The sequence below is a fragment of the Amphibalanus amphitrite genome, unplaced genomic scaffold (genome assembly GCF_019059575.1).
Source record: "Amphibalanus amphitrite isolate SeventyFive unplaced genomic scaffold, NRLGWU_Aamphi_draft 001324F_arrow, whole genome shotgun sequence".
Classification (NCBI taxonomy): domain Eukaryota; kingdom Metazoa; phylum Arthropoda; class Thecostraca; order Balanomorpha; family Balanidae; genus Amphibalanus; species Amphibalanus amphitrite.
In genome coordinates this window covers 120,646-147,748 of record NW_024882817.1, presented here as the reverse complement: position 1 = coordinate 147,748, position 27,103 = coordinate 120,646, and the positions used below count along the sequence as shown (strand labels likewise).

At 49.7% G+C, this 27,103-nt stretch overlaps 1 protein-coding gene across 1 annotated transcript in view; it reads left to right on the top strand.

Annotated features, from left to right (window-relative positions):
• The window catches only part of LOC122372159, a 107,756-nt gene that overhangs the window by 5,481 nt on the left and 75,172 nt on the right, over positions 1–27,103 (top strand). The gene's annotated exons all lie outside the window — the stretch shown is intronic.

Here is a 27,103-nt window from a genome sequence, read left to right as displayed (position 1 = left end):
TATCAATGTGGCGCCGATACTCGGTGGCTCGTCCCGGGCTCCTCACAGCGGGAGCTCTGGGGTACGGCGACATAGATGAAGGGATAATGATAGGATTGTAATACAAACGAACCGATAATTAGTGGAGGGATGGGGCAAGCGGGATCGATTGCAGACGCATATGGTCACCACTCACCAGAGATGTGCGACTTCTGTCCAGCGCTGAATCGCCCTCCTGGTTCTAGCCTATCAACTTCTCCAGATTTCGAAGACGTTTGATGCTGTTTCGGGCTTCCTTTGCGACCCTTGCGGGCTGCTACCTTCTGGTGCCGTGGCTACCGTTTATAGAAGCCCGTCCAGCTGGTATTTCTGTCAGGTTGTCCCCGTCCCGCCGCATAGAAACCAGCTGTGGTATCAGCACACGAGCTCAAAGTGGTTTGGCAACGTGAACCAAGCGTGCACTGGACTGCCCCATCACGAAATACGGCCTCTGTTTTGCAAGGCGCTCACACAATATGCACATGTTGTAACGCATCTGACCCAAGTGCCTAACCACGCCGATGTGATTGCTTGAAGCGGCACATGTGTTCAGCTTCGGAGCTCCGCAAATGGCGTTCGTGAATCTTTCCGAGATAATGCTCTTATGCAAATGGCCCTGTCCCAAATCGATATCGGATCTAGCGGCTCCGCCTCAGTGCCTCACACGTGAAGATAGTCTGTCCTCCGCACCATTGTCTTCACGACCAGAGGTCGGCCGAAGCCCGGCTTCGCCCTTGTCCTACACCATCCAATAAGTGCAGGGGCGCCGCCACGGATTTTTGACTGGGGGGGACGGACTGACCGACTGAAAACCCAAAAGTAGACATTCTTACCGTGGCTTTTTTCGGTCGGATGCATTCAACGTTTGAAGAAAATATGCCACTTTTAACATAGGGTTTTGAACTGAAGTAACAGTTTTGTAGCTTGAGCTGAGACGAGAACAAATCAGGAGCTTTTGTGGCCCAACGATCACCCTAGCCAAATATATCGGTATCGATTTTAGGTTTGAAGACTGAAGTCATTCCCATAGATTATACCTACTTTGTCATTCTTTTACCGAGGAATCCATTCCCTTACGGAAAAATGCTAGCCAATCAGCATTCAGCTGGTTTAACTTTGAACTATGTACTATGCTTGGTCAACGCGTGCTTGGTCAACGCGTAATCAGCTTCCGCTGCAATATAGGTAAGTAGCCTGTACGAAAGATGGAAAATAGTGATGTAAAAATAAATATGAAATCCTTTTGCAAATATTCGTTATTTCCTGACCATTTTAAGTTTAAAAAACTCATAAAACTGTGGCAAAACAACTGGTTTGAGGAAAGTAGTTTAGGAATTAGGTATTTCCAAGTAATGGCTAGGTATAGACCGCATTCCCACCGAGTACCTACCTATATAGGTACACATCGATTCAGTTTGACACGGCAAAGCCTCGTGTTCTATCACGGTATAATTGCTGATTATGCCACTAATATGATCGATAATGCATATTGCATAGGTAATGCATATTGCATACCTGCGTGGGGGAGGGGGCGTTGTATACTTAGTCACAAATCTCTCTTTTTGGTTTGTGCACGAATCGGCGCGAAGCGCCGCGAAAATTTGCTAAAAAACATTAGGCAAAACTGCTCCAAAATACGAATTTTGCAGCCCGTGTAACAAGCTTGATACCAGAAAACCTTAGGTTAGGAAAACCAAGTCAAGTAGTCAAGTCGCCTCAAAGTTTTGTGGTCCTGTCAACCGTATAGCTTATTTCTTAGAAGCTGGAAATTTACCCCGCGTTCGATGTCTCTCGGACGGCGAAGATTCTACGCCGTCCGGCCAATCACGTTTCATAACCGCAGCCGAGCCCCCGCTGACCTTGGACGTTATTGGCCGGACGGCAAAGAATCTTTGCCGTCCGGGAGACATCGAACGCCGCCTTAGTGTAGCGTGACTGCAGAAGTATGGGGTCGGAGCCGGAATCAGTCGGAGTTGACTGTTTTGGCCAGTTTTGGCCAGAGTCGGAGTTGAAGTCTTCGAAAATGTTCGGATTTTGACTTCGTGGTCGGATTGGTGTAAAGTCATGCTCTTGGCTGGTTAGACGCAATATATTAGGCCCGTGTTCGGCCAGTCGTGTTAAACGACACACGTTCATCACGATATCAAAAATCGGCAGTTCCGCGATGACAGGTCGGATAAGAGCTGGAGATTTTGTTGGCCGAGGTGGCAGGGGTCAGACCAATGCATGTAGGCCCACGCCCCATATACTGAGTATCTAAACCTCCTGGACCCACCTCCGTTCCATCGCTTCTATCCTCAGGATACAGAAATCCTCCTCCACGCCGCAACCCCCACTCCGGGCTGGACAGGCACCTTTATCTCATGCGGGCTGCTCCCTTGGAGCGGCACCGCTGCTCCCGAGGGAGCGCACCCCGTAGCCGGGTGCAGAGAGTGCTTGGGGGGCTGGTCGACCTGTCCTTTCGGACGGGCTCAGCCCCGGCGACTCTCTAGGGCGTCTGCCCAGACCAATGTCTCCCCCTAATTCCTATCATCCTTCCGGCCCTGAAATGGTCTCGTCAGACCGAAAGGGCCTAACCAAAAAAAAAAAAAACAATCCTGGACCCTCTCAGATTCGGCACCGGCCGTTCCATCTCTTCCATTCTCAGGACAGTCAAATCCTTCTCCTCCACGCCGCAACCCCCTTCTCCGGGCTGGACGGGCAACTCTATCCCATGCGGGAATGGCTCCACTGGAGCTATAGTCCTTTGCCGGGTGCAGTGAGTGCCAGTGGGCTGGGCTGCCTGTTCAATTGGTCGGGTTCATCCCAAGTGGCTCACTGGGGTGGCTGCCCCGACCAATGTCTCCCACTAATTCTTTCATACTTGTGGCTCTGAAATGGTCTCATTGGACCGAAGGGCCTAATCAAATTTCGAGTAGAATAACAACCAGTAAAACGCCTTTTGGGGCGACCAACGGAGCGAGCGAGAGGGTGGCGTGGGCCTTGCACGTGCGAAATTGCGAGGGGATACCTCTAACTACCTTGTGCACTGCTCCCTTCTAACCGGTCCCTAACGATGTGCCAAATTTGAGCGCAATCGGCCTAGCCGTTCTCGAGATCTGGAAGCGGCACCCTGCAAGTGCGCACGTGCAAAATGGGTCCCAACTGACTTTTGCACGGCACCCTACCAACCGGTCCCTAATCATGTATCAGATTTCAGCACAATCGGTTCAGCCGTTCTGGAATCGACCCCTGCATGTGCGCACGTGCAGCAGCACCCCAGCTGCGGCACACGGATATGCATTGCCTAGTGGGTATACCTACCTACATGCCAACTTTCAGCGCAATCGGCCCAGTAGTTGCCGAGATATTGAAATTGTTACAAAACTGACACCTCTTCGTTTTTCACGTGGCACGTGCATATGGGGTCACTCACATGCATCGGGAATAGTCCGATGCTCGTTATAAGGAATGAATCTAGTGCTACCCTATACAAAAATTACCGCATGTGAAATCGGTCAAGTGGTTGCTGAGATATAAGCCTAGCGAAAGCGTGACCACGGCATACTCAGAAATTTCCGTTAACCTACGAAAGACTACGCTCGCTTCGCTCGCTCCGTAATGAGTTTGGGGGGGACGTCCCCCTTCCATTCTGAGAGTGGGGGGGACGCGTCCCCCCCGTCCCCCCCGGTGGCGGCGCCCGTGAATAAGTGGTCACAAAGGGACCACAGCGGCCTTGCGTTCCAGACGGGCTCTGCCTGTGTTTGGGACACTCTAACGCCCGGTGGTCGACGGACGGCCGGACCTGCCCCCGGGGGCGCTGGAACCCGCGAGGAGTCCATGTATATTACGCCGTAAATAAGGAATACGTGCGCTGGGAGCCGAGGTCGAAGGCCATGCCGATCTCCCGCGGCCACAGAGCGAGAGATGGGTGTTTTGCAGAGGGGAAAGTGTGGTGCTCACTGCAAAGCGTCAGGCGTTTAGGCACTCATGCTTTTTCTGTTTGACAATTTGTCTCATTGAGTTCAGTTTAATGGTCAAATCTTACTATTGATTCATCCCTTTCTCCTGAAAGGTAGATTCTACTCGATGTTACTAAAAACACGTTCAAAGGTCTGACTAGCTATTTGTAGGTATCGCTTCTCGCATACCTCTCATGATTTTCATGACGAATATTTTTTCTTGGAAGCCAATTTGAGACAGGTGTTCTGCAACGTGCAATCTTGTGGTCCACGCGCTGCCCGCCTGCCTCAGCTGCAGCCAGCAACAAACGCCCGACACCCTCTGATTACACTGCTCTACAAATCTCCATCATTTCTTCCAACTACAATCTTCCAGTGTCAACGACCGTTTCGGTCAGTCCCTCGGCGGCCACGACCCGAAGCTCAGACGCATTCGGCAAAACTCCTCCTCATCCACCCACTGCCCGGAGTGAAAAGTTTATCGGAGTGGTGTGAGCGATTGAAGGCGTTCGTTTTCGCGTTGTAGGGCCTCAAAACGAACGTGGAGTCGTGGAGATTTTGGAGAGGATTGGGATCAGATTTTCGCACGAGGTCGATGGTCGCACGAGGTGCTCGATCGAAGGACGCTCGATGCGTTCTTGCGTGATGAACAGACAAGTGAGTCTGATTGGCTGGCACGGTTCCGCCAGTGGTTCCGAGATTGGTCGACAAACTCGCAAACAGCTGCGGTGATTGGCCGCATTCTCAATCATGTTAGCTGTTTGGAGGCTTCCCATCACGCTGGCGCTGCTCTGTGGGTTTTGGACTTTGGTCTTCCTCTTTTGGGCAGTTCGACTGAAATTCGTTATGGCTGATTTTCAGATCGTTGGTTGATCCGGGCAATCCGATTAGCTGAGCAAATGATGACAATGAGGCATAATTCAGGATTTAGTTGCATAGAGCGTATGATCAACATGATAGTTGACCTTGTGTCCCTGAAAAAGTCCCAAGCCCTCGAAATACATAATGCTTGTCGCTTACCCCAATGAAGATTTTACTCCCCATCAACCATCTCCAATTTGTCTATATGTATACTCTATCTTCAATGTTATCAATCACCTCCGCACGCTTTGCCCTCTGCATCCTGGTTTCACCTGTTCTCTCGCCTCTTCCTTTCCCGGACCGTGGCCGGCACCACTGACCTGCCCGGCGCCCACCTCATGACCCCTGACCTGACCTCTTCACTCTTCAGTTCCGTGACCGGTCACCAGACCGACGCCGCGCTCCGCGGTTCCTCACCCGTTCACAACAGACGGTCACCGACCCGCCCGGCTCGACGACCCATTTTTCTGTCTCTCCCTCCCTCTAGCTCCGCTCGACGCTCTCCGACTGCTCGCCCGCCGCTCGCCCCGCCGCCGCTCGCCGCTCGCGGCTCGCCCGCCCGTCCGCCCGCCTCCGGCTGGCGTTGCTATGACAACCATGAGGGCTTTGTTGGGTCCGCCGAGTGAGCTGAGTTGACGGCACTTTGCGGCGGGAAGTGATTGCCCGGTGTAAATGTCAAGGTGCCATGAAATTTGCCGAACAGAGAGGAGACGGGATGACAAATGTCAAGGGACGGATTCCTCCCGCAAGCAATGATTTCTGGTTGTTTTCACTGGCGGATCCAGGGGGGGGGGCATTAGGGGCATATGCCCCCCCCCGACAGGAGCCTGGGGAGGGCATTTAGTACAAGTATGCCCCCCCCCCGTTCAAAATCTTACGCCTATAACGAGGAACTAAATAAACATGGATTAGAAAGTCTTCCTATGTAACTACTTTTGTGATCAGAGTCGTTTAAGTAACCTCAATTTAGTTGTCATTGCTTTATTTTGTCAAAAAGTATGTTGCTTCTTAGTTCTTACAACAGGGCAGTCATGCCGCTTCAAGTTTCAACCCTTTTGACCGTATTGTCCAAGGCCATCTATAGAAGGTACAGTCACTCTCCCGCCGACCAATCAGAGACAGATCCTGAGTGACGTCACCCCTGATGCTCGATAGGGGTACTCCATTCCTTTACAACGTAAAAATGACTTATGGCCCTTTCACACGTAGCAACTTTTCAGTCGCCGGCGACAGCAGCAGTCGCCGGCGACCGCCAGCGACCGCCAGCCAACGATCGTGTGTGACGTAGGTATGACGTAAGCAAGTCGGTGGCGATCGCCGGGCCACGGCCGGGCAATCGCCAGCAACTGGTGACGTCAGATCCGCGTCACAGGCCAGTCGCCGGCGACTCTTCTCGAGCAGCGGACGCCGCCATGACAGTTTTGTCCTTGGTGAGTAGGTGATTTGTGATGCATTTTTGGTTGGTGTGGCTACCTTAAATTTGTTGCACAGTAGCATAGGGATTATTATCTTGTAGTTTGCCTGTCGTGAAGCTGTTGTGACTTGAATTTAAGCTTGATTCGACAATATTGGAGGGTTTATGTCATTTGTGGCGCACTTGCCCATGATCACCCATGATTTTTATTTGTGATAAATATGTATTTTTTCATCAAAATTGAATATTATAATGACATTGAAATTGACACTAGTTTCATAAGGTAATGAAAACTTGCTTGTTGTGTCACAAGAACATGGTTTACATTCAGTATCAGTGCCCTTGGGGACAAAGTGCCTACCCATCAGTCAGCTATTTGCCTACGTATTCGTGCGACACAAGGAAATATTTGATAGCAACAAAATATTATATTGCTGCTCATTAATTAGCATGATCAAAATCAAACAGGTAGCTTTGCAATTTTGTTATTGTTTCTGCTGGAGTTTTCCTTGGTACCATGGATAAACAACCCAGGCCAAACTTAATCCGCATTGGGTTCGCATGTGTGTGCGTGCTCACATGGCAAATGATAATCCATGGCTTATTAGTACATAAATAATTATTATGCACAGTAGGTGGTAGGTATGTCATGTATTTTGGCAAGGTATTAGGTGGTATGTATTTTGGCCCTGGAGCTGTTTCCTATTCATTGCAGCAATGCTGCCGTCATGGCTTATATGTACCATGCGCACACAAGCTCCACCAATGTAAAAATGTCGTTTTCACACAAAACTCATAATTGGAGGAAGGTAGAGCAGACCAAGAATAAGCGGGCATTTGCTGCAGTGTGGAAAAAGTCACTAGAGGCTTGATACTTTTTTACATGCAGCAGCCCGGAGATGTCCACAGAGGCATGCCTGAGGATGTCCACAGAGGTGGATCCAGGCAATAGTTTTTACAATCTTCTCCCCTTGTGCCCGCTGTGTGTTTTGCTGACTGCTTGTCCCCCTTCTGGTGGTGCCTAGACTTGCCTCTGCATATCTCCCCAGGCTGCTGCATAATGTCTAAAAAAAACCCTCAAGCCTCTAGTGACTTTAATCACTCCAGTCTCTACAGCATATGCCCACTCATGCTACAGCTGCCTTAATAATACCAAAATTAGTAACAATGGTCTCATAACCATATTCAGTAGGAAATGAATTACCTAGAAAATTATATTAAAAAATACACTTGCTTTCAAAAAGAATGAGCACTGCTAAAATGCTATTATTTCAAATAATGCTAGGTTTCTGAACCACAAATTCCAATTCTGTGTCACTGAATACTGATTGCCAATTGTACAAGACAAAAAGCATCAACAATGCTACATCAAGGATAATGATGCTAAGATAGTTCTCATTTTAGCCTGAAGTGTAAAAACCAAACCTAACCTGATTTGGGTATTTGGGTAAACCAAGCCTAACCTGATTTGGGTATTTGGGTAGTTTTTATGATGCTAAGCAATAGCCTATTCCAGGCTTCCTAATTTGCAGAGCTTTTGGTTAAAAATGATTTTTAAAAATGTATTTGATGTATGTTCTGACATGTCCGCCCTCTGTGCCTGGCAGACAAGTCACAGCGTTACCTGATGAGTCAAGAGGTTCTGTACCTGATGTACCTGATCAAGAGTACCTGATGATTCTGCAACACCACCTGATGGCCAACTCGACGGCATTGCTGACCCGAAAAGGAGTCTAGCAGCTGAATGTTCAACTTCTGCCACTGCACTGTTGACTCTGCCTAGAGACAGCATCTGCACCACGGCCCACAGACGATCTTCCGTGGGACGGTGTGCTGCGCACCAGTCACCACACTGACGGCGTTCACCTGTGTGCTGCACAACTTTCTGTGAGGTCAGGAGATCGACATTGACGGCCCCGGACGGTGTGCTCTGATTGCGCCGAGTGTGCTCCCTCGTGTCCGGGCCTTGATGCCAATACCGCACGCGAGGCGGCGCGCGTCCGCCAAGCCCTCACATACTGCGTCCAAGGTGCAGGTGGTGTTCGGTGACAGTGTGCAGCTTCTGCCGGCCCCGTGGACGGCACCGCATGTGACCATGGCATGTGCATTCGATTTTCTGACATAAGTGCAGTGAATTCATTTGTCATTTTGCTTCTGAATGCTGTCGCCGCTCGGTAGGGTCTATTCTGCCAGAGTAAAGAGGTCGCCACGATCGGCGCCGGTGGGCGGTGCGGCAAGCCGGAGCAAGGCACTCAGCAATCAGCTGCCGGGAGGTGGCGGCGGCGGCGGCGGCTGACGACTCGGGCCTCGAAAATCCTGTCGTGTGCGTTGCTGGCTATTATGCGTTGTTGGTGTGCGCTGTTTTGCACGGCCTTTGGAGCGGCATGTCGAGTTTTGAGTTTTGGACGAAGGAGCCTTGGTGTTTTGTTGGTCTATTTTCGATAAAAACGGTCATGAAGAGTGAGCTGTGTCCAGGCTGATTTTAAGATTTCTGTCACAGTATTGTCACCTTTGACCTAGGCTTGTGTCTTCTTGGGTATCGGCATATTGTGCCACCGTCCTTGCCCCGTGTCCGCGCGTGCTGCATTTTTATGTGGTCGCGCGTATGGTGTCATATACTGTCACCTCGCCATGTTTAGTGATATCCACTGTGTGGAAAAATGCATTTTGTTATAAGGGGGGGGGGGTACACTTGTGTTCCCCAATCCAGCGCTTTAGATAATACAGCATCTGTTTTTGACATAATGAAAGCCTGTGTTTTATGTGGGTGGTAGGCTTCGCCGTTCCTCAGGTCCGTTTCTGGCATTTGAATTTCTGCTACATTTCTAGAATGCCTTTTTTCTGTTTTTCACATACAAAGCACGGTTCAAATGTGTGACCACAAATCACTGTGATTGTCCCATGCTTACCACCAACCATTCCTTCAATGCTAATGTCGTTACAGCGAAGTTATTCATTTATTGAGAACAGGGTTGTAGTTGAATAAACAAGACAGGTGAGCAAAATTTGCAGCACTCGTAGTCTTGGCTGATGCGTTAGGAAAAATGGAGGAACTGCAAGTACACATCACTTTTCAGTTTTATGCTTGAGTGCATTGAATTCCAATGTAGAAGAATCGCAGTTTGATTGTATTTTCATTGATATTATGTATTGTTTCAATAATACTCGTAGATCTAATAAATATTATTCCAATATTACCTACACGGTAGTTATCATCCTGCAAAACATGTCCAAATATTTAGTACCTTGAATAATGCAGTAAAATAAGCTGCGCCGCTGCATGTATCAGCAGCGCAATATCTGGTGCCAACTCAAGGTCAAGCGGGTCACGTGACAGCTGAGCGGCGGCTGGCTAGAACAGTCGCCGGCGACTTCAAAATGTTGGAAAAATTGAACTTTCTCGGCAACGCCGACAACTCTTCAATGATTGGCTGACACGACTGCTACGTCACACCCCGGCGACTGGTCAGCTGATATCGACAACTGCGGAGTTGCCGGCGACTGACCCCGGTCGCTGGCGATCGCCGGCGACTGACCCCGGTCGCTGGCGATCGCCGGCGACAGTTGCCGTCGCCGGCGACCGGAAAAGTTGCTACGTGTGAAAGGGCTTTAACTTCATTTGAAGATTGTTGGTGACACTCTACACATATCGCTCAACCATTGATGTCATAACATTGGAAAGTCCAACTAATTTTCTAGCGATAAAAAAGAGCAGCAATATGCTAAGAAATGGCCGGTTTTGAAGATATAGACGATTTAAAAAACCTCTGCAGTTGAAGGAAAGCAACGTAAAAACGCATCGAGCTTATATTTTTACTATGAATAAATCATTTTTCAGTAAGTTTTTAGATATGGTATCGATTTATTCAACAACTTTATTACAATATTTTTATTACTTGGAACTTTATTTCAAAATAATATTTCAAAAATGGCAACTGTTGGCAAGTAGCTTTGAAGCGATTGTGGCGCGCCGCGCCATTATTGTCCTGAGGCCCCCATATGATGTCATCAAAAGTGGAGTGACATGGGCCTGGTATTGTCTAACGATGGCACTCATATTGCGCAAACCAGGAATCGGCCGCTGCCTATGCTTGGGAATAGGGACGGTTAGAATATGATTTACCTGTATGACCACAGCCAGTGCAGCGTAAACGGGGGGGGGGGGGGGCACAAGGGGCGCGTGCCGCCTCATTAGATGCATGGTGCCCTATGGGCCCGAGAGGCCCTGCAGTGCCAATTGGCCGCTCAGGGTCCAAGCGTGCCTTATTTCGACTGAGATAAGACCCGCAGGACTCGTGAGAGCACCTCACGGAGTCACGGGCTCCTGGGTCGCCACATATCACACATCTCCATAAGGGCCCCACTCCGGCCTCTGAGGGCCCTGTGCTGGCCTCTGAGTGACCTTGCTGACCTATTAAGCGTCAGCTCTAATTAGAGTCCTGGCCCATACCCGCATGGAACGGCTCCACACCAGTGTCTCTGAGGGCCCATAACGGCGCCTTTGAGGGTCTCACACCGGCGCCTTTGAGGGCCGAACACCGCCAATCTGAGGGACTAACACCAATCTTTTTTAAGGCCCTACATCGGCGGCGGCTCTGAGGGCCCCACACTGGCGCCTCTGAAGGTCTTACACAGGCGCGTCTGACGGCTACCTACCTGCAACTCAGTGGGCCCCACACTGGTGACTCTGAGGGCTCCCAGTGACGCCTGAGAGTACCACGCCGGTCTCCAGGATCCCACAGGGCTCCTGAAGGCCTCTGCTGGCCCTTGCTGGTCTCTTGAAGACCCCTTGCCCCCATGCATGTGTCTCTGAGGAGTGAGGACTCCCACAACGATGCCTTTGAAAGTCTTTACCGGCGACTGTGAGGGCACCACACAGACACGTCTGAGGGCCCTTCACCGCCACCTCTGACACACCAGTGTCTCCTGAGGTCCCACATCGGCGACTCTGAGGGTCCCACACCGGCGCCTCTGGGGCCCCACACCAGTGCCTCTGGCAGTCAGCCACCGGTAACTCTGTAGGTCCTACACCGGTGACTCTGAGGGCCCCACCGGCGTCTGAGAGTACCATGCCGATCTCTAAGGACTCCACAGGGCTCCTGAAGATACTGCCGGCCCTCACTTGCCGGCCTGTGAAGGCCCATTGTTGGCATCATACGGTCCGTTACCGGCCTCTGAGGGCCCTTTGTCGGTCTCTGAGAGGTCCTACTGGGTTATTAAGCATTCGCATTTCGCACCAACCACTCCAAGGGTCCCACACACAGCCATCTGTGAATGGTGTGGGCTTAGCGCCACACCAGTGTCTGAGGCACCACAACGGCGTCCATGTGAGGGCCTCACACCAGCACCTTAGAGGGCTCACACCGGCTCCTTTGTGGTTCCTGCACCAGTGCCTCTGAGGGTCCCACACCACTGCCTCTGGGGAACCCACACCGATAGCTTTGATGGTCCCACGCCAGTACCTCTTAAGGTGCCACACCGGCGGCCCTGGGTCGGCTCTATAGGTACACCAGTCATTCTGAGGGCCCCACCGGCCCCACCAATTTTCGTCGATTTCTGGCGCTGCCCGGGTATTTGTCCCAAAAGCCTCCTCCTCCTGGATCTGCCAATGGGGTTCAGGTGTCCTACAATTTCTGTTTTTTTTTTTTTAGAAAAAAAACTCGTGTCAGGGCTATGACGAAAAATAAGTGGCCTAAATCCGATGAGAAAACAGGATTTGGGGGTACCCTAGGTTTGGCTCCGTGACCTGGTATGCCCCCCCGCGCTGACACCCTGGATCCGCCAGTGGTTGTTTTAAACGTATTGTTGATGGTTCATGGACGTGCATGAAGACTGAAGGCAAATGTACCGATTTCTTATAGGTATCTTCCTCAGAGTTATCCATTGCTCTTCCTTCTCATCTCATGTTTTCCGCTCATGACTTTTGGACGAGCCAGCGCCAGCCTCAGACCTTTTACGCAGACCTGTCCGGACCTGTCTCGTCAAACAGCTTGTCAGATGCCTTCCACATGTGACTCACGGCCTTCTGTTCCCAGCGCCTTCTTCACGCCTAATTCCGGTCTCATCGGCTCCGTTCCACCTCGTCTTGGACCGTTCCGACCCGTTCGAACCCGTTTTGGACTTATTCACGACTCGTTTAGACTCGTTCCGTCATGACTCGTTTTCGTGAATCGTGCTGTCGTGATGTGGATACCTACCTACTTGTTCTTGAGAGACGACTTTCAATATCTTTGAGATGAGATTGGGTGAGAAAGAGTGATCGACGGTAAACGAAATGTGTTTGAACTATTTTTGGGACTGTTAATAGCGTTAAAAAATGTGTCATTCACCTTACGTTGAATGTAAGTGTAGGACAGGTACTTCGTCCGAATCGCTTATTTTTGTCAGGAAAGTGTTTGAGCGCTAATGAATTATGGACATTTAAATGTTTCATACTTATGTGTTGGGGCGTCTGGCTAACACCAGTGTTCTAAAATTGGATATTGGTTGGGTGTGCCGATGAAAAAAAAATCCTAGGATGAGAAAAAAGAAAGAAAATAACTGCAGTATTTTGGTAAAATGGTGTAATGCCAATTTTTATGCTAACTGATAAACCAGGATTTCATGTCAGGATCTTGACAGGGTGTGGAACAAAAGGATGTGGGTGCATCAACTGTCAAGTGACAAGTGAACTGGCTGTTGGGAATACATGAAACTCTTTTCAGAGATGAAGTGAAGTCGGTCATTCATATTTTAGGGATGAAAATGTTTTCCCCATTAGGTGTGATTTGCCACCAAAAAGGCTGAAAAATGAAACACTGGCTAACACAGCGACTCGATAAGCCGTTTATTCCATCCCGGCCAGTCCTTGGCCTACCTTGGTCCATATGTTGCTGGCATATGGCGCCATTGGCCTTTTCGTGACGTGTGCAACTTCTGTCAGCTGGCGGATCGAGCCGACACGGGCTGCACTTCGAACCAGCTTCGAACACCTGCTCCTCGAGCAGTTGATTAACTGTTGAGAGGTTTTTAATTCCCACGTGCATTTCATTGAAGGCTACTCGCTATGCCAGTAAGCTGATTAGCTCTTGTTGCCAGGATAATGAAGGCGATAGGATCCAGCCGGTTTTCACCAAATGGCTCCTGTAATTTACAATTATTGAGGTCAACACTGGGGCTATAATTCTGTGGTTTATTATGACTCGTCACTGGCTAATTCGTGCCAGTTAGCTAACCCGAAATCCTCATTTATTGTCCAAGTGAAATTTAATGGATGTTTATCGCTCCGCTTCTGTTCTGTCCGATGGGAACCTATATTATCGACTATCGACGTAACCGGCAGCCTGATATTTTCTCATCTCTTATATACCTACTTCCAAAAGTGTTTGATTACGGGCAAATAGGTCCGATATATTGTTAGTTTTCATGAACCCGTTTTTCTCAACTTGATCTTACACTTTAGAATGCCCTCTGCGTTCTCGTCACCTTCAGAAATTCCCGACCACAGCTGAATTCCTCATGCAGGCTCCGCTGAATTCAGTCCTCACTCCTTTGAAATGTGACGCCACATTTGCATCCATATATGGGCGAATGACGTCACGGAATGCTACGTTCGACATATCCCACCCGCAGTGAGCACAGTAGCGGCGGAACACCTTCAATTAAAGGAGGGCACTGGCGACTTTTGGTGCCATTCTTTCCATGCAACGCCCATAGGGCTAATGTTAAAATGCCAAAATCAAAGGGGGGCGGGGGCACGGTGCCCCGGTGCCCTCCCCGTTCCGCCGCCTATGAGTGAGCATGGACGGAGTTGTTTCGTGCACAGCCGACTCACCGCCGAGGCGAACCGAGTAACTGTGATTCAGTCTCCTCTTTGGATCCATTCCGGGATCTCCTCCTGTTGGAAATTCTGTACAGTGCACAGGTAACTGATTCAGTCTCCTCGTGAGGATCCATGCCGGGATTTCCAGTTAGGTAACTAATTCAAGCTGCTCGTGGGATCCATCCTTGAAGCTCTTTCCGCAGGAGAGTTTCTTTAGTTCGAGGATCGACTGAAATTTGGTGGTGATTATGACTGATGGTGGTGGCATGCGCTAGTCTATTATAATAACCCGTTCAATGCACCTGTCCCAGGCATCCGGGACTGACTGAATCAACATCACGTTCAGGAAATGTGAGCCTAATTCCGACACCAGAACTTCCTGTAGCATGGGAACCCTGTGGGCTTTGTCTATGCTAAGCTGGAGCTCACTGAAGCAAAGCTGTCCGGCGCACCGGAATTGGTCGCTCAAATGCGGTATGATTCACACCGAGTGAAGATGGGTATTGTGCAATTCGTGTTTCCGAGGGAAATCCTTCAGTGTGAATCATGCTTTAGTGGAGGTGCCACCTTCGTCTGAAACGAGATTTATGGATTAGGTGAGCGAGTTGTCCCCGCTGCTTCTTTTGGGAATGAACGACAATTCCAGTGCTTAGAAGTGCATTCATCGCTTTGCTGATTGCACGCAGGATTAGAATGGGTCTTTTCTTGCTCTCTTTACGCAATTTGCTTGATTTATAGCCGTATGTAATAGGTATGTATCTTGGCTGGCATACCGTAAATTGTCATATCCAGCATGTGAATATGCAGTTTACCGTGGTTTCCGCTGGTATTTTCCTGCATAAAATGATGTCTTTTTCCTATCCACTTCACCCTTTCCGGGTTTTGTGCTTAAATCCCACAGCGGCTTTGCATACCACAGCATCAGTGTTCCAATGCCTTGCGCTGATCAGAACCCTGTCCCTGTCACCTTTCCTCTCTCTCTCTCTCTCTCTCTCTCTCTCTCTCTCTCTCTCTCTCTCTCTCTCTCTCTCTCTCTCTCTCTCTCTCTCTCTCTCTCTCTCTCTCTCTCTCTCTCTCTCTCTCTCTCTCTCTCTCTCTCTCTCTCTCTCTCTCTCTCTCTCTCTCTCTCTCCCTCCCTCCCTCCCTCCCTCCCTCTCTCTCTCTCTCTCTCTCTCTCTCCTCCTCCTCCTCCTCCTCCTCCTCCTCCTCCTCCTCCTCCTCCTCCTCTCACTCTCCCTCCCTCTCTCCCTCGTCTGTGGGACACCTGACTTGACCTCCGACCCGTCTGGCCCCACTGAGCCCAGTGACCGACCCTCCCCCCACTCTCCCCCTATTCATACTGCCGTGTCGCGCCGCGTCGCTTTCTGACCCCGGCCGCTCTCTCTCTGGCGCATTGTCTCGGCGGCGCCACGTCTGTCTTTACCGCGCCGCCACTGTCTCCGTCACACCAAGACCGTCTCCGTCGCGTCGAGATTGTCCCGGCGGTCACAGAACGACCGCACGACACGCGGTCGTACCGCCACAGGAGGCGTTTGTGGTCGGGACATTCCAGTTCTCTGCTTCAGGTGCGCTGGAGGATGTGAACTTTTATGACTGAGATCATGGTGCTAGGTCATCAAGATGGACTTGTCTTCTCAATGGAAAGTGCTCTTTTCTGCGGCTTCTTGGGTAAGCCCAACATTCGGCGTAAAAATCGGAAGGGAATTATGAAAGGATGTTCCTAACGTTCACCTATCGAAATATTTGGAACGGACTTGAGCCAGCCTAATGGCCTGTTTCTATCGGATGCACTTTTCTCAGCTTCAAACTTTTCCCGCGGCAGCATTCTAATTTAACGCTCAAGGGATGTCCTATGAATTATGATACCTGCTAATTTACGAATATCGTGCTAAATGATGACATCTCAAGGTCTCCCATCTCCCTACATTTCGGTACAAAGGATCAGCCGACCTTCTGTCCCGTGTCCGACACTCAGACACTGTGTTATACCGCCGTGTCCGTTTCTCACGTGCTGTTCACTTTCTCTTGCAGCGTTTGACGGTTTTTGACGGTGATATCTCTTACAGAGCACCTATTGTGTCTCGTGTTTCTGGACCACAGATGACGTACTAGCTGTTCCCCTGGGCCATAGTGACTCTCTTGTGCGTGAATATTGCTCTTGTTTGGAACCCTCCGACCACAGCTAAAACGGGAGAGTGAAAAATGCAGATTCTCAATGACCGTTATATTCTAAGTTCGGCGAGGCGTCGCTCACCCTGTTTTACTATTCACTACAGCCCTATAAATGACTCTGACTGCAATGAATTAACTGTCCTGCCAGTGACTGACTGTCCTGCCAGTGACTGACCGTTGACCACCCTCCCAATGACTCTGAATGTTCTACCAATGACTCTGACCGCCCTACCAATGACTCTGACTATACCGCCCTCCCAATGACTCTGACCGCCCTACCAATGACTCTGACCGCGCTCCGCCTCCCCCGCCGTGGTCTAACCGGTCTAACGGTTTGCCCGTCTGTGGGTCGGCACGGCCCGGGTTGACGCGGCCCGCCAACGGTGCACTAGCCGCGGTGCACGGATTAGTGCACGGTGTCTGACCGTGTGCACTGAACACGCCAGGGTGCGCCAGTACGTCGTGGGTACGCCGCGAACGTCATCGTTGCGTCACAAACGTCGGACAGTCGAAGGAGGGACTGAAGGAAGGTGTGGTCAATGCACGGAAGTATACAGCCGGAGAACCGGTGATGCGTAGCTCCGAAGCTATGCACTGCTGGCTATGGAAACTGGCCCTCCTCGGGGAATGGTTTGATGTTTTATATCAGTGAGATGAAATAGTGATGTTGAGTGGTCATGAGCTACTTAGGCTCGGCCATCCCACAAAGCCCAGTCGGGACATTTGTGCTGCTTTGTGGAAAGCATGGCGCAAGCTTGTCCCTTTTGGAAAGCTCGATGTAAACCCGTCATTTTTGTGGAAAGGCCGGTACTTTATAGCGGTCTAGTTGAACCACAGATCCGGGATCGAGATGAATCAGCCCTGCTCGGTCACAAACTCGGGTTTAAACGTTGTGGTCGTGGTGATATGATCCTTGTTTCTTTCTACCGTTGGACGCTTTGATTAGTTCCTTTCCGTTTTTGTTTGGCAGGTTTGGTTCTTTCGCCATCTCGCTGCTTTTGGATATTCTTATGATTGCCTCTTTTGGAATGAATGAATATAGTCAGGGGAAGGAGGCCCAATTTTGGGCGGAATAACGCAAAATTGGGTAGAGCTTAGCAAAGGGTGGTTTCTGGGACAAAAATGACCGCTGAACCCGAATCTGACCGGTGCGCACCTCTAACTAATGTTGCACCACTTCCAGAGCACGTGCAACTGCGAAGTTCTTCTTTTTTGAAGAATGGTACCCTTTTTATATATTTTAAAATAAAACTTGTCGTGTAGTTGTGTTGTATTCCAAAACTTTAATATTATAGTCAAAATTCATTGCATAAATGAAAATTCTAGTTAACGCACATCGCAGACAATCTATGACGTCACTGTGACGTCATTTATTCGTAAATTGACGAGAAAATGAGATGTGACAACAAAACATTTAACTTTATTCACAGGATACGCTCATTGGCGCGTTTAAAATGCATTGAGCATGCTCAGAAAATATCTCCCCCTTGCAAAAAGTAAAAATCGTCTGGATGGAGGTACCATTTTGGCCTACAGGGGGCGAAATCCGCGGAGCGTGCGTTTTTACCCCAAATAGTTTTTGTGCAATAACTTTTGATACAATGCTTGCATGTCGTCCATTTTACCATCGTTGTGATTCTCTCACCGAGACGCATCGAATAGTATGCAAATTGGCTTTGATTGGTTAAGATTATATTTTACCGCAGTTCATTGGCTCAGGTCGATTATCACGCTAGTAAAGGTTATGACCTGACTGGAAATGGTCATGTAGTTTACCAATCGCTTTGGCCGATTATCAAGATAATCGCATGGAAAATGCTTTCATTGTTCTTATGTGGTTTGATCAAAAGCTATAGCTAAAAAATTGCTGATGACGTTTTCAGGACGCCACATGACGAAATTAAAAGTAAGGTATAGAAGTCGTTCATACATATATGTGTTGGCGCCGCAAAGCATTCGTAAGGCATTGTATTCTTGCGAGATAGAATTAGATGTGTTCTTTACAGGCGTAGTTTTAGTTTATTACGTTGGCATACGTACCAAATAAGGTGGGCGTAAATTTCGTCACAGAGGGTTTCACATGTGTTATGTCCCTGGTTCTTATCAATGTCTTGTGGTTATTCATGTTCTTAGACGTCACATACCCGAGCATTGAAGAATACGTAACAATTAACCGGAGAGAATTTGATTCTGGTTGGTTGTATTTATCTCTTTTGGTAAATACATAGGTATACACACACACGCACAGGCGAACACACATAATGTAGCACGGCTACTATCAGGAGGCGTTCGGCTGCCGGTCGCCGGCACGGTGACTCTGTGCACCCTGGGCGGTGGCCTTCGCCCAGGACGTCTGCCTCGTCCATCCAGCGGACGCTTCTCGTCGTGATGATACAATATGTTCCGTCCCATTCTGTACAGTACACGCCACGCGGCATACGCACATAGGTAGTATCCCGAGTGATTGGCACCGCCGTTAAGTTGTACGACGCCAACCAGCCGGTACGTGAAGTCGCCGGCCAGGTCGACGGAGCAGAGCGACTGGTCGTTCTGACGCAGGACTCGGATAGATGAACCTGTTCCGGTGCGTCAGCCGGCTATCCCTTCTTCCTCTTCCGCGCACTGCCGGCCGTGCCCTAGGGCGCGGCAGACCGGGGCTGGTCCGCAGGTGGCGTGATCCGCCCCACTCGGTCGAGGAACTCCGTGACGTATTTAGCCGGCCCCGAGAGCACATCCTAGAGGGTGGGGAGCGGCCCCCAGAGCCGGGTTTGCGTTCTTGCGCGGCCAGGCACTCGCATAGCAGGTGCACGACCGTGTCCTCTTCGCTGCACTGTCCGCAGAGAGAGCTGGTGGCCAGGCCAATCCTGAAGAGTGTGGCCCGGACCAGGGGTGAGCAGCCGCTGCGGATCTGCGAGACAGTGGTCTGTCCCCATCGGTCGAGGTCGTCGTGGCCAGGGGTGTTCTCCAGATGTGGGTGATGCTTGGAGCGATCGAGGGTGAGCCGGCCGGCCCAGTGTCTGATGGCGATGCGCGCACAGGCCAGGTCAACTGGGGTCCGGCGCTGGTCGCCTGCTGTCGCCGCGATGTTTGCTAGGCGGTCCGCTTCTTTATTACCCTCGACCCCCGCGTGGCCCGGGATCCACTGGAGACTGATAGCTCTGCCCCCGGCCGCGGCAGAGTGCAGGAGAGCCCAGATGCCCTGTGTCACGGCCGATTCCTGCGCTGCTGGGCCTCGGCTGAGCAGTTGGAGGCCGGACAGGGAGTCCGAGCAGAGCAGGACAGACCGAATGGCAGCGAGGGTGCAGTCCCAGGAAACATTTTAACGCCTCCGACATCGCCGCCAGCTCCGCCTGCATGCTGCTGCATACGACTTCTGCCGGTATGGTACATTTGATCTTGCGTCCCTCACGGTGCAGTTCGAGGAGGGCTCCTCCGCCGCCTTTCTTGGTACCGTCTAGGGCAGAGCCATCAGACCAGATTGTGAGGTCTTGATTTGGGTAGGCGGCCAGGGCCTCCAGGGTTACAGTCTTCCGTAATTCTGGTGGGTCAGTCCTCTTGGTAGGTTTCGGAAGCTTCAAGCCGAAGTGGACGTTGGTGTTGTACTGCTTCCACGGCGGTTCTCCCCGGTGCAGGGTTAGTGGGGCTACGGACACTCCACCCAGTCCAGCTTCCTCGCACACCCACTTCCCCACTCGTCGGAAACAGGGTCGATGCTGGAGGCCAGCAACGTCCTCATCTGGCGGCGACGGCGCCGGCACTCCCACCTCCTGGGCTTCCTGTTTCTTCCGCATCCAATGGAGGTGGGCTCTGTAATGTAGTCTAGGTGGCGGTGTCTTATCAATGAGCTTCCGAGCGGGATCGTCCGGAGGGAGTCGCGTCAGGCGTCCATACTCCCGGCCTGCCAGCTCCTTGGCCCGTACTGCCAGCTCCGGCTCTCCCTTCTCCAGCAGCCGCATGCTGGTACTATTCAATCTCTTTTGGACTCAGACGGGCGAGTTGGGAGAGCTCCATATTCAGCTCGTCGCGCCCGTCATCATCAATCTGCATTCTGCAGCTTTGTCTAAAACGGTTCCATGTGTGCTCCAAGATCATCTGATGGTGTCGAGCCGCATGCATGTTGAAGGTGTCACTAAGCTTCAACTTTATAGGGCAATCACTAATCTATGCTCCTTTGATACAAATGAATTTTCACTTGCAATGTAGTTCCAAGAAAATGCACTATACAAAACAGGTTTATGAGGAGGCATTCGGTTTCAGATCATTTTTGTAGGTACTGTTTTGTTCCTGCATCGTCTATCGTGTGGTCTCGCTTCGATCTTGGATTGTTTTCCTCAAATATCTAAGATATTTCACTTTCTTACAAAGGTGATTTTTGCCCTTTTTGATAAACCACAGCTGTTTATTTTCTTTCCCAGTCTTCATGACAAGCACAATTCTGGATCATTTTTTTATCGCTAGCCAAACGCACGTAACGACTTAGCTGAACCCTGGCTGAACCCACGCTGACTTTCCGTTATTCATAGGAATGGATATTTACTTGAAATAAAAAAAAATATACAATTTGAACTATAAATAAGACCAAAGGAACGATATTTAGTCAATTCAACGCCAACAGTATTTGGATTTAAATGCCGTCGCAGCGCCAGAACACGGTAAAAATGATATAAAAATATCCTATTTCACGTGATTCATCAATCTGCTGTACTACTTCATCCAGTTTGACCAAATTTGTCAGGTGATGACTTGGACTGTCACGTTCTCAATGTGACTCACATGTACCTCTGCAAGAACGATTTTAGCATGATCCGACTCAGAAATGTTCATAGATCATGTTTGATTATTTTCCCTTCTCTGATTTGCATACGACGGGAATAAAGTTAAATGCTTTAAGGACAACACGACTTTTTCAACTCATTTATAGGTAAATGACGTCACGGTGACGTCATCGGCTGCCCGAACATTGCAAAACTTCAGCTTTCAATTACGCCATGAGTTTGTAGCACAGGGACAAAATCTCAAAACAATATCTCAAATATCAACGACGTTACACTGCAATTCATTAAAAAGGTACCATTCTCCAAAAAAGATGAACCACGCAGTTGCACGTGCTCTGAGAGTGGTGCAACATTAGTTAGAGGTGCGCACCGGGCAGATTCGGATTCAGCGGTCATTTTTGTCCCAGAAACCACCCTTTGCTAAGCTCTACCCAATTTTGCGTTATTTGGCCCAAAATTGGGCCTCCTTCCCCTGACTAATATGAATGAACGGATGAAAGAAGTGTTGTCAAAAATGCACACTTATTTCTCACCATGCATACCTACCTACCTACTGCGTTGGAAAGTGGCGTCGCTTATAAGCGATCATACAGAAAAGCGCTTCTAATGGGCTTGCCTCTTATCCCTTTAGCAGCAACCTGAAGTCGTGCGCTGATGTTCAAGTCTTGAGGTGTTGCTAGTTAGCTGAGACAGCGGACCCTCGCTGGGGATCTCTGCTCCCTTTCATTCTCTCCACACTGAATCTTTTATCCTCACCCTCTGAGCTGTAAGCCGTCGCATGACCTTCTGTCTGACTCTACCCAGCCTTCTCCCCCTGTCGGAGGCAATCTCACGATATTAGAAATTGGCGCTGAACGCCGGCCCATTATCGCGCTAGATCCCTGGGGCGTCGTACACGGCTGCGCGGAATGCCGCGATGCCAGTCCGCGATGCCAGATCCCCTCCTTTGAAGCCTAATTGCCGGCTGTGTAGCCACTTATCCCCTCCCCTCCCTCGTCCCCCGGCTCCCTCAGGCACCCAGACCTGACAAAGCATTAGCAGCTCGCACGCCATCATAAAACCCAGCTGCTGGCACCGGGATCCGGCAGAGATTGGGGTGCAGATTTGAACGGGGCGAGACGCGCGCGGGCGTTGTGGTTCATGGGGATCAACGACCTTCCCTTGATTGTTGGGATGTGCCCTTTCATGGGGTGAATGGGCCAATTGGAATGGGGCCGCTAGAATAAAATGTTGGTGAATCAAACATGAGTAAGGCGCGTCTTGCCGATATCTTTCCTTCATCTGTTTTGGCTATTCAAAGGAAATGCGCCGAGGTTTGCCTTCTGCCTATATGTGGGATAAGTTTTCAGTCAAAATGATGTTGCAAGTAGGTACTTCATGCGAATAGCATCAAAGTCATTTTGTGTCCTAATATTTGACATTGCGGGTTGATATTTGGTCTCTCTGTGTGTCACGCTGCGACGCAGTCCACGACACCAGCTGCGTTTGATGGGTCTGTCACGACTCGCTCCAAAGCTCCAATCAAGTGGCGCCACGGGCCGCCCCACTGCCTACGCCGTCTGATGGCGTCAGCAGAGCCATGCAGGGTCTCTGAGAGACCGCTCTCGGTCTCGGAAAGACCATTCTTGGCCTCTCTGAGCCAGCTCCTGGCTCGGCAAACGGTCCGCGCCAGCTGCTAGTCCCGTGCACAGACGTGCACCGTGATTTGCACTGTGCACAGGTGTAGCGTGACAGCGGGCGAGAGACAACGACCTGAATTACACCTCCTGGATGGTGGATGAAGATGTGCTACTTTTATTCCTCCGCGTCGCGGTCGTAGCCAGCTGAGGTCCATGTGGCTGGCTTCTATCAAAGAGAGGATTAGTGAATTTAATGCGCCGATTTCGTCTCGCCTTGCCGTCGCCACAGAGGCGCGGCTGAGCGGACCGGAGGATCTGCGGACTCAATCCCTCGTGTCGCTTCGTTTGATGATGTCGTCAGCGACGTTTACGGCTATCTCGGTTCCAGCAACGAGCGCTGTCAACAAGGCTATAGAAACTACAGGTAGCGACAACACGCGTTTGACCTTGAATTCCGCCGGCCGGCGGGTGACGTCACTGGCGGCGAGCCACTCGGCGGCCCCGTCCGGCGACGTACTAAAACCGACTATTTCAAACCTCGTAATGGTAAAGTTTGTCTTAAAATGAGATGCATTTAAATGCATCACAAGGTAATATGAAAGCAGCCTTACCTTCTGATATGCCACGACGGCTCTTATTCACGCATATACATACTAAATACGATCCTGTCAACATCGATTACTCCTGTCAACATCGACAGGCGCCGGCAGATGGAAGATTAAGAGCTCGTCGGCTATGTATGCATCCAAGCTGTAAAACTGCTAGTTCAGTCTAAACTCCCATGTTAAAAAAATATATTAACAATCGTCGTCGTCACCTGTGGCCACCTCGTCGACACATGCGCGCAGAGCCAGACTCCCTCCTACAGCGCCGCCGTGGCGGCACACACTCGCTTTCCCGTGCTCCCTCCTAAGGCGCTGTAACAGCCACACACGCTGAAGTGGGGCTGGACCTTCACCGCGTGCACAAAGAACGAGCATCTTATCGGACGGACAATGCTAACATCGGACAAGACTGTTAGTTATCACTTGTGACTTTATTCAAACATGGTTCCGCCGGACGATTCCCGGCTCCCGGTCAGCGGAGAACACCGTGATCTGGGAGAAGTTTATCTCAAAGTTCTGCACGACGGACATCCACCAGACGGACGGCACATACAGCTGGCCCCGGCTCACCACTTGAAGCCATCCTCTTGGGTCCGGGACAGATGCTATTGCTCTTTTCCATGTCAAGCCTTCGGCCGAAGTGCCCCGCTGAAAGCAGTGCCTGATTTCTGTACAAACAGCTAGTAACATTCAAATACGCAAATTATTGAGCTTAGGAGTAGCTGCCGAAGACACTCCGACCACGAGCTTGATATGGAACGAAGTATAGGGCCTCTGCAGATGCATCGTCCATGCTAACACAGAGTCTGCGGTCCAAATGGCAGCATTTTTGAGCCACGAGGCCCGCAGCGAAAGCCATCGTCTGGTAGGATATTTCGGCTTCCAGGCTGCTGGGCTCTGAGTGGGCGGCACCGCGGACCTCTGCACTAGCCACGCGCTGGAGATCTCCCTCCAGTTCCGCCAGCTCATCTGTGATCGGTCCAGCCGCGAAGGGCTCGTCGAACTGGAAAAGTTACACCAGATGCGTTAGCAAATTTAAGATAATTGACACTGAGCGATACCATTGGACATAGGAACTTGGCAACGAGCTGCACGCAAGTCAAATTATGTTATGGTTTGCAGTGTCCTTTTCTTTTAAAATTAACTGAACTATTGTAGACAAGCTAGAGCAATGGTATGGCAATGAAAAATTAACACAATCACCTTAGAATGCAAACCAATTACGATTCGCAAAACATGATTCTAAAGAAATACAAAAAGTTTATAATTCCAAAGGGAAAATACGAGGACCGAAAATCCCGTAACGTTTTTGATAATTCTTATAAATGATTTGTATTTCTAATTTCAAGTCCTAAAATTTCTATAAATTGAAAATAACATTTAAAATACTATAAATTGACAAGTATCATAAATAATATACCTATTCCAGACTACTGCTCGCTCAGCATTTACATTAATAAAAAAGCACCGCAAACGCTTACATTTACCAAGATATAAAAAAGCAACTTTCCCATATTAAATATTGAGGTTACTCACCTTCACATCGATGCCTCCGGCTTCCAGAACACAGTTCGACAGTGTGATTGGGCATTGCCAAGATTCTTCAAAATGTTGATATTGATATTGGGCAATGCAACCTCTTTGTTTACATATTAGTAGATTTTATTTGTGAATTAGTCCAAAGTTCAACCACTTCACAACCAAGTAACCACTTAAAATGATATTAACTCAAAAATAAACCTCTAAAATCAACTGGCTGTGTCCAGGGCTGTCTCATCCCTATCTCCGTAACGTGTCGTGTGCGACCAATGACGTCACGGCATTGCGGCGTTCTGATTGGGCGGCAGCTCCGAATCGCCCGACTGGTGGTCCCCGCTCGACAAGCGCACATGCGCCGACTATAGGCATTTGTAGTGGCACTGACGGCAGAAAAAGTGAGCTAATGCAGAGCTCTGAATACACTTGAATAGTGTCTAAGCCGTTAGTAATACGTAAAAACGTCAGATAGGTTTCTTGTTCGTCTTGATTTGAGCTTTTATATGATATGATTTTTACCTTAGTGTCGAGTCTGGCAGCTACGTGGGAGAGCCCTAAAGTTGGGTCATTTTCCATAGGATTGCATTACAGCCGTCCGACGCTTCGTACCTGTGACGTCACGGAAATCGCTGCTTTGGCCTAATGAGCATACCTTCTATATAGGGCCTTGGGCTGTGTCAGCCCTATATGAATGGCCATGGCAAGGGCCACGGTAACCATGGTAACGACGGTTACGACTTGTTTGTCACCTGAAAATAAATGAGCCCAAAGCGCCAATACTGTCTCTGCTTAATGTTCACAAGCAGCAGAGTCTGGTTTTTGTTAGCAAATTCCTGCGCTCTGATTGGCCGCCATCGGGCGCCGCCAAGTACGTCATCGGAGCTTCTTCAGCAAGCAAAACCGTGACCAATGGCGTTCCATTAGGTGTCACCCCCCTGGCTGTCAAACTCTGAAACGGTGCTGTACTTGTCGACGGAGGATGTCCGTTTGGCTTACGAGTTGATGGTCCGTGAAGCGTCGATGTCGGCAGCAGTGGTAAATCGAACTTTGGTTGAATGCTGCAAGAGTTTTCAGTGTCTGAGAAACCTGAGACGGCCTTCAAATATATGTTCACTAAGTTACGCAACTTTGTCATCAGCGAAGCGACCGTGAATTGATGCAGAGCTGTGATCTTAAAATCCATTTTTGAAGCACCATCTTTTCCTTCAGCGCTGAATAAAGCCAGTGAATAACCACATGTTTTACCTACGCGACTGACTTCTGTTTAGGGCAGCCGCGCACTGTCGCCGTCAGCCTGTCTCGACCAATGGCGCTGCAGGCTGGCCCCCCGCCGCGCTGCTGTCAGCGCTGACACGCCCACTCTGAACACGCGCCACCTGTGAGCTGCGGCCACAAAGAACTCTGTCACTCTGCGGCGTCGGCGTGTTTTTCTGGTTCGACGATGGTGTAACACAGCTGGTTTAGGTGGTGGGCCTCCCCGGTGTCACCTGCTGAACAAGGTCGGCAAGGTCGTCTCCTGGGGGCGCCTCACAGGGGCGGAGACGGATTGTTTGGGGTGTTGAAGGAATTAGGTCAAGGATGTGTTTGTTCCAAACAATTGCCACTTTATTTGTGAGATTTGTTCGTAGGTAATTTGGTGTGAGGTCGTGGTAATTCAGAAGGATCCCTCATCTAATATTTCCGGTGATTTACTTTCGGGCTGTTTAAGTTAAACTACTTCGGACGGATACTGAACCCAACCCTGTCACCTCTCCGGGCTCTCCCGCTTTATTGAGCACACCTAACTGAGCGTGACCTTTCCGAGTTCTCGGGAGACATCACCGAACTTCCGCGGAGACTCATCAGCAGTGTCAGAAAAGTGGTTTGGGGATCTAAGTTCGCAGACTAAAATTTCGAAAAGGTCGCAGAACAAAGTTGGAACTTAGCTATGGTTCCAAATTTTTAATGAAGCTACTGCATTATATCAGTTTCTTTTTAGCATAATGGGCAGAGATTGTTGAAATGCAGCACATATCAAAGTGAAATACCTGCACATGACCAACATGCAATGGTAATCATTAAGCAGGCACCTCACGAGATGCCAGATCTGTCTACGATAGCAATGTAGGTTGTAGGTTGTAGGTGTTAGGCTTGTAGGTTGTAGGCTAGTAGGTAAGGTTAGGTCAGGTTAGATTATGTTTCAGATCTGGCATCTCGTGAGACGCCTGCTTAATGAATCCCCATGCAATCTTGTATCTACTTAATAGGCAGGTAGCCTACATTGCCATTGCTCAAGTATAATGATGCATACCTATATAAATATTAATATTCACATTTGCCTAATTTTAACAAGGGAAATCCAAGAACATATCATAACTAAAT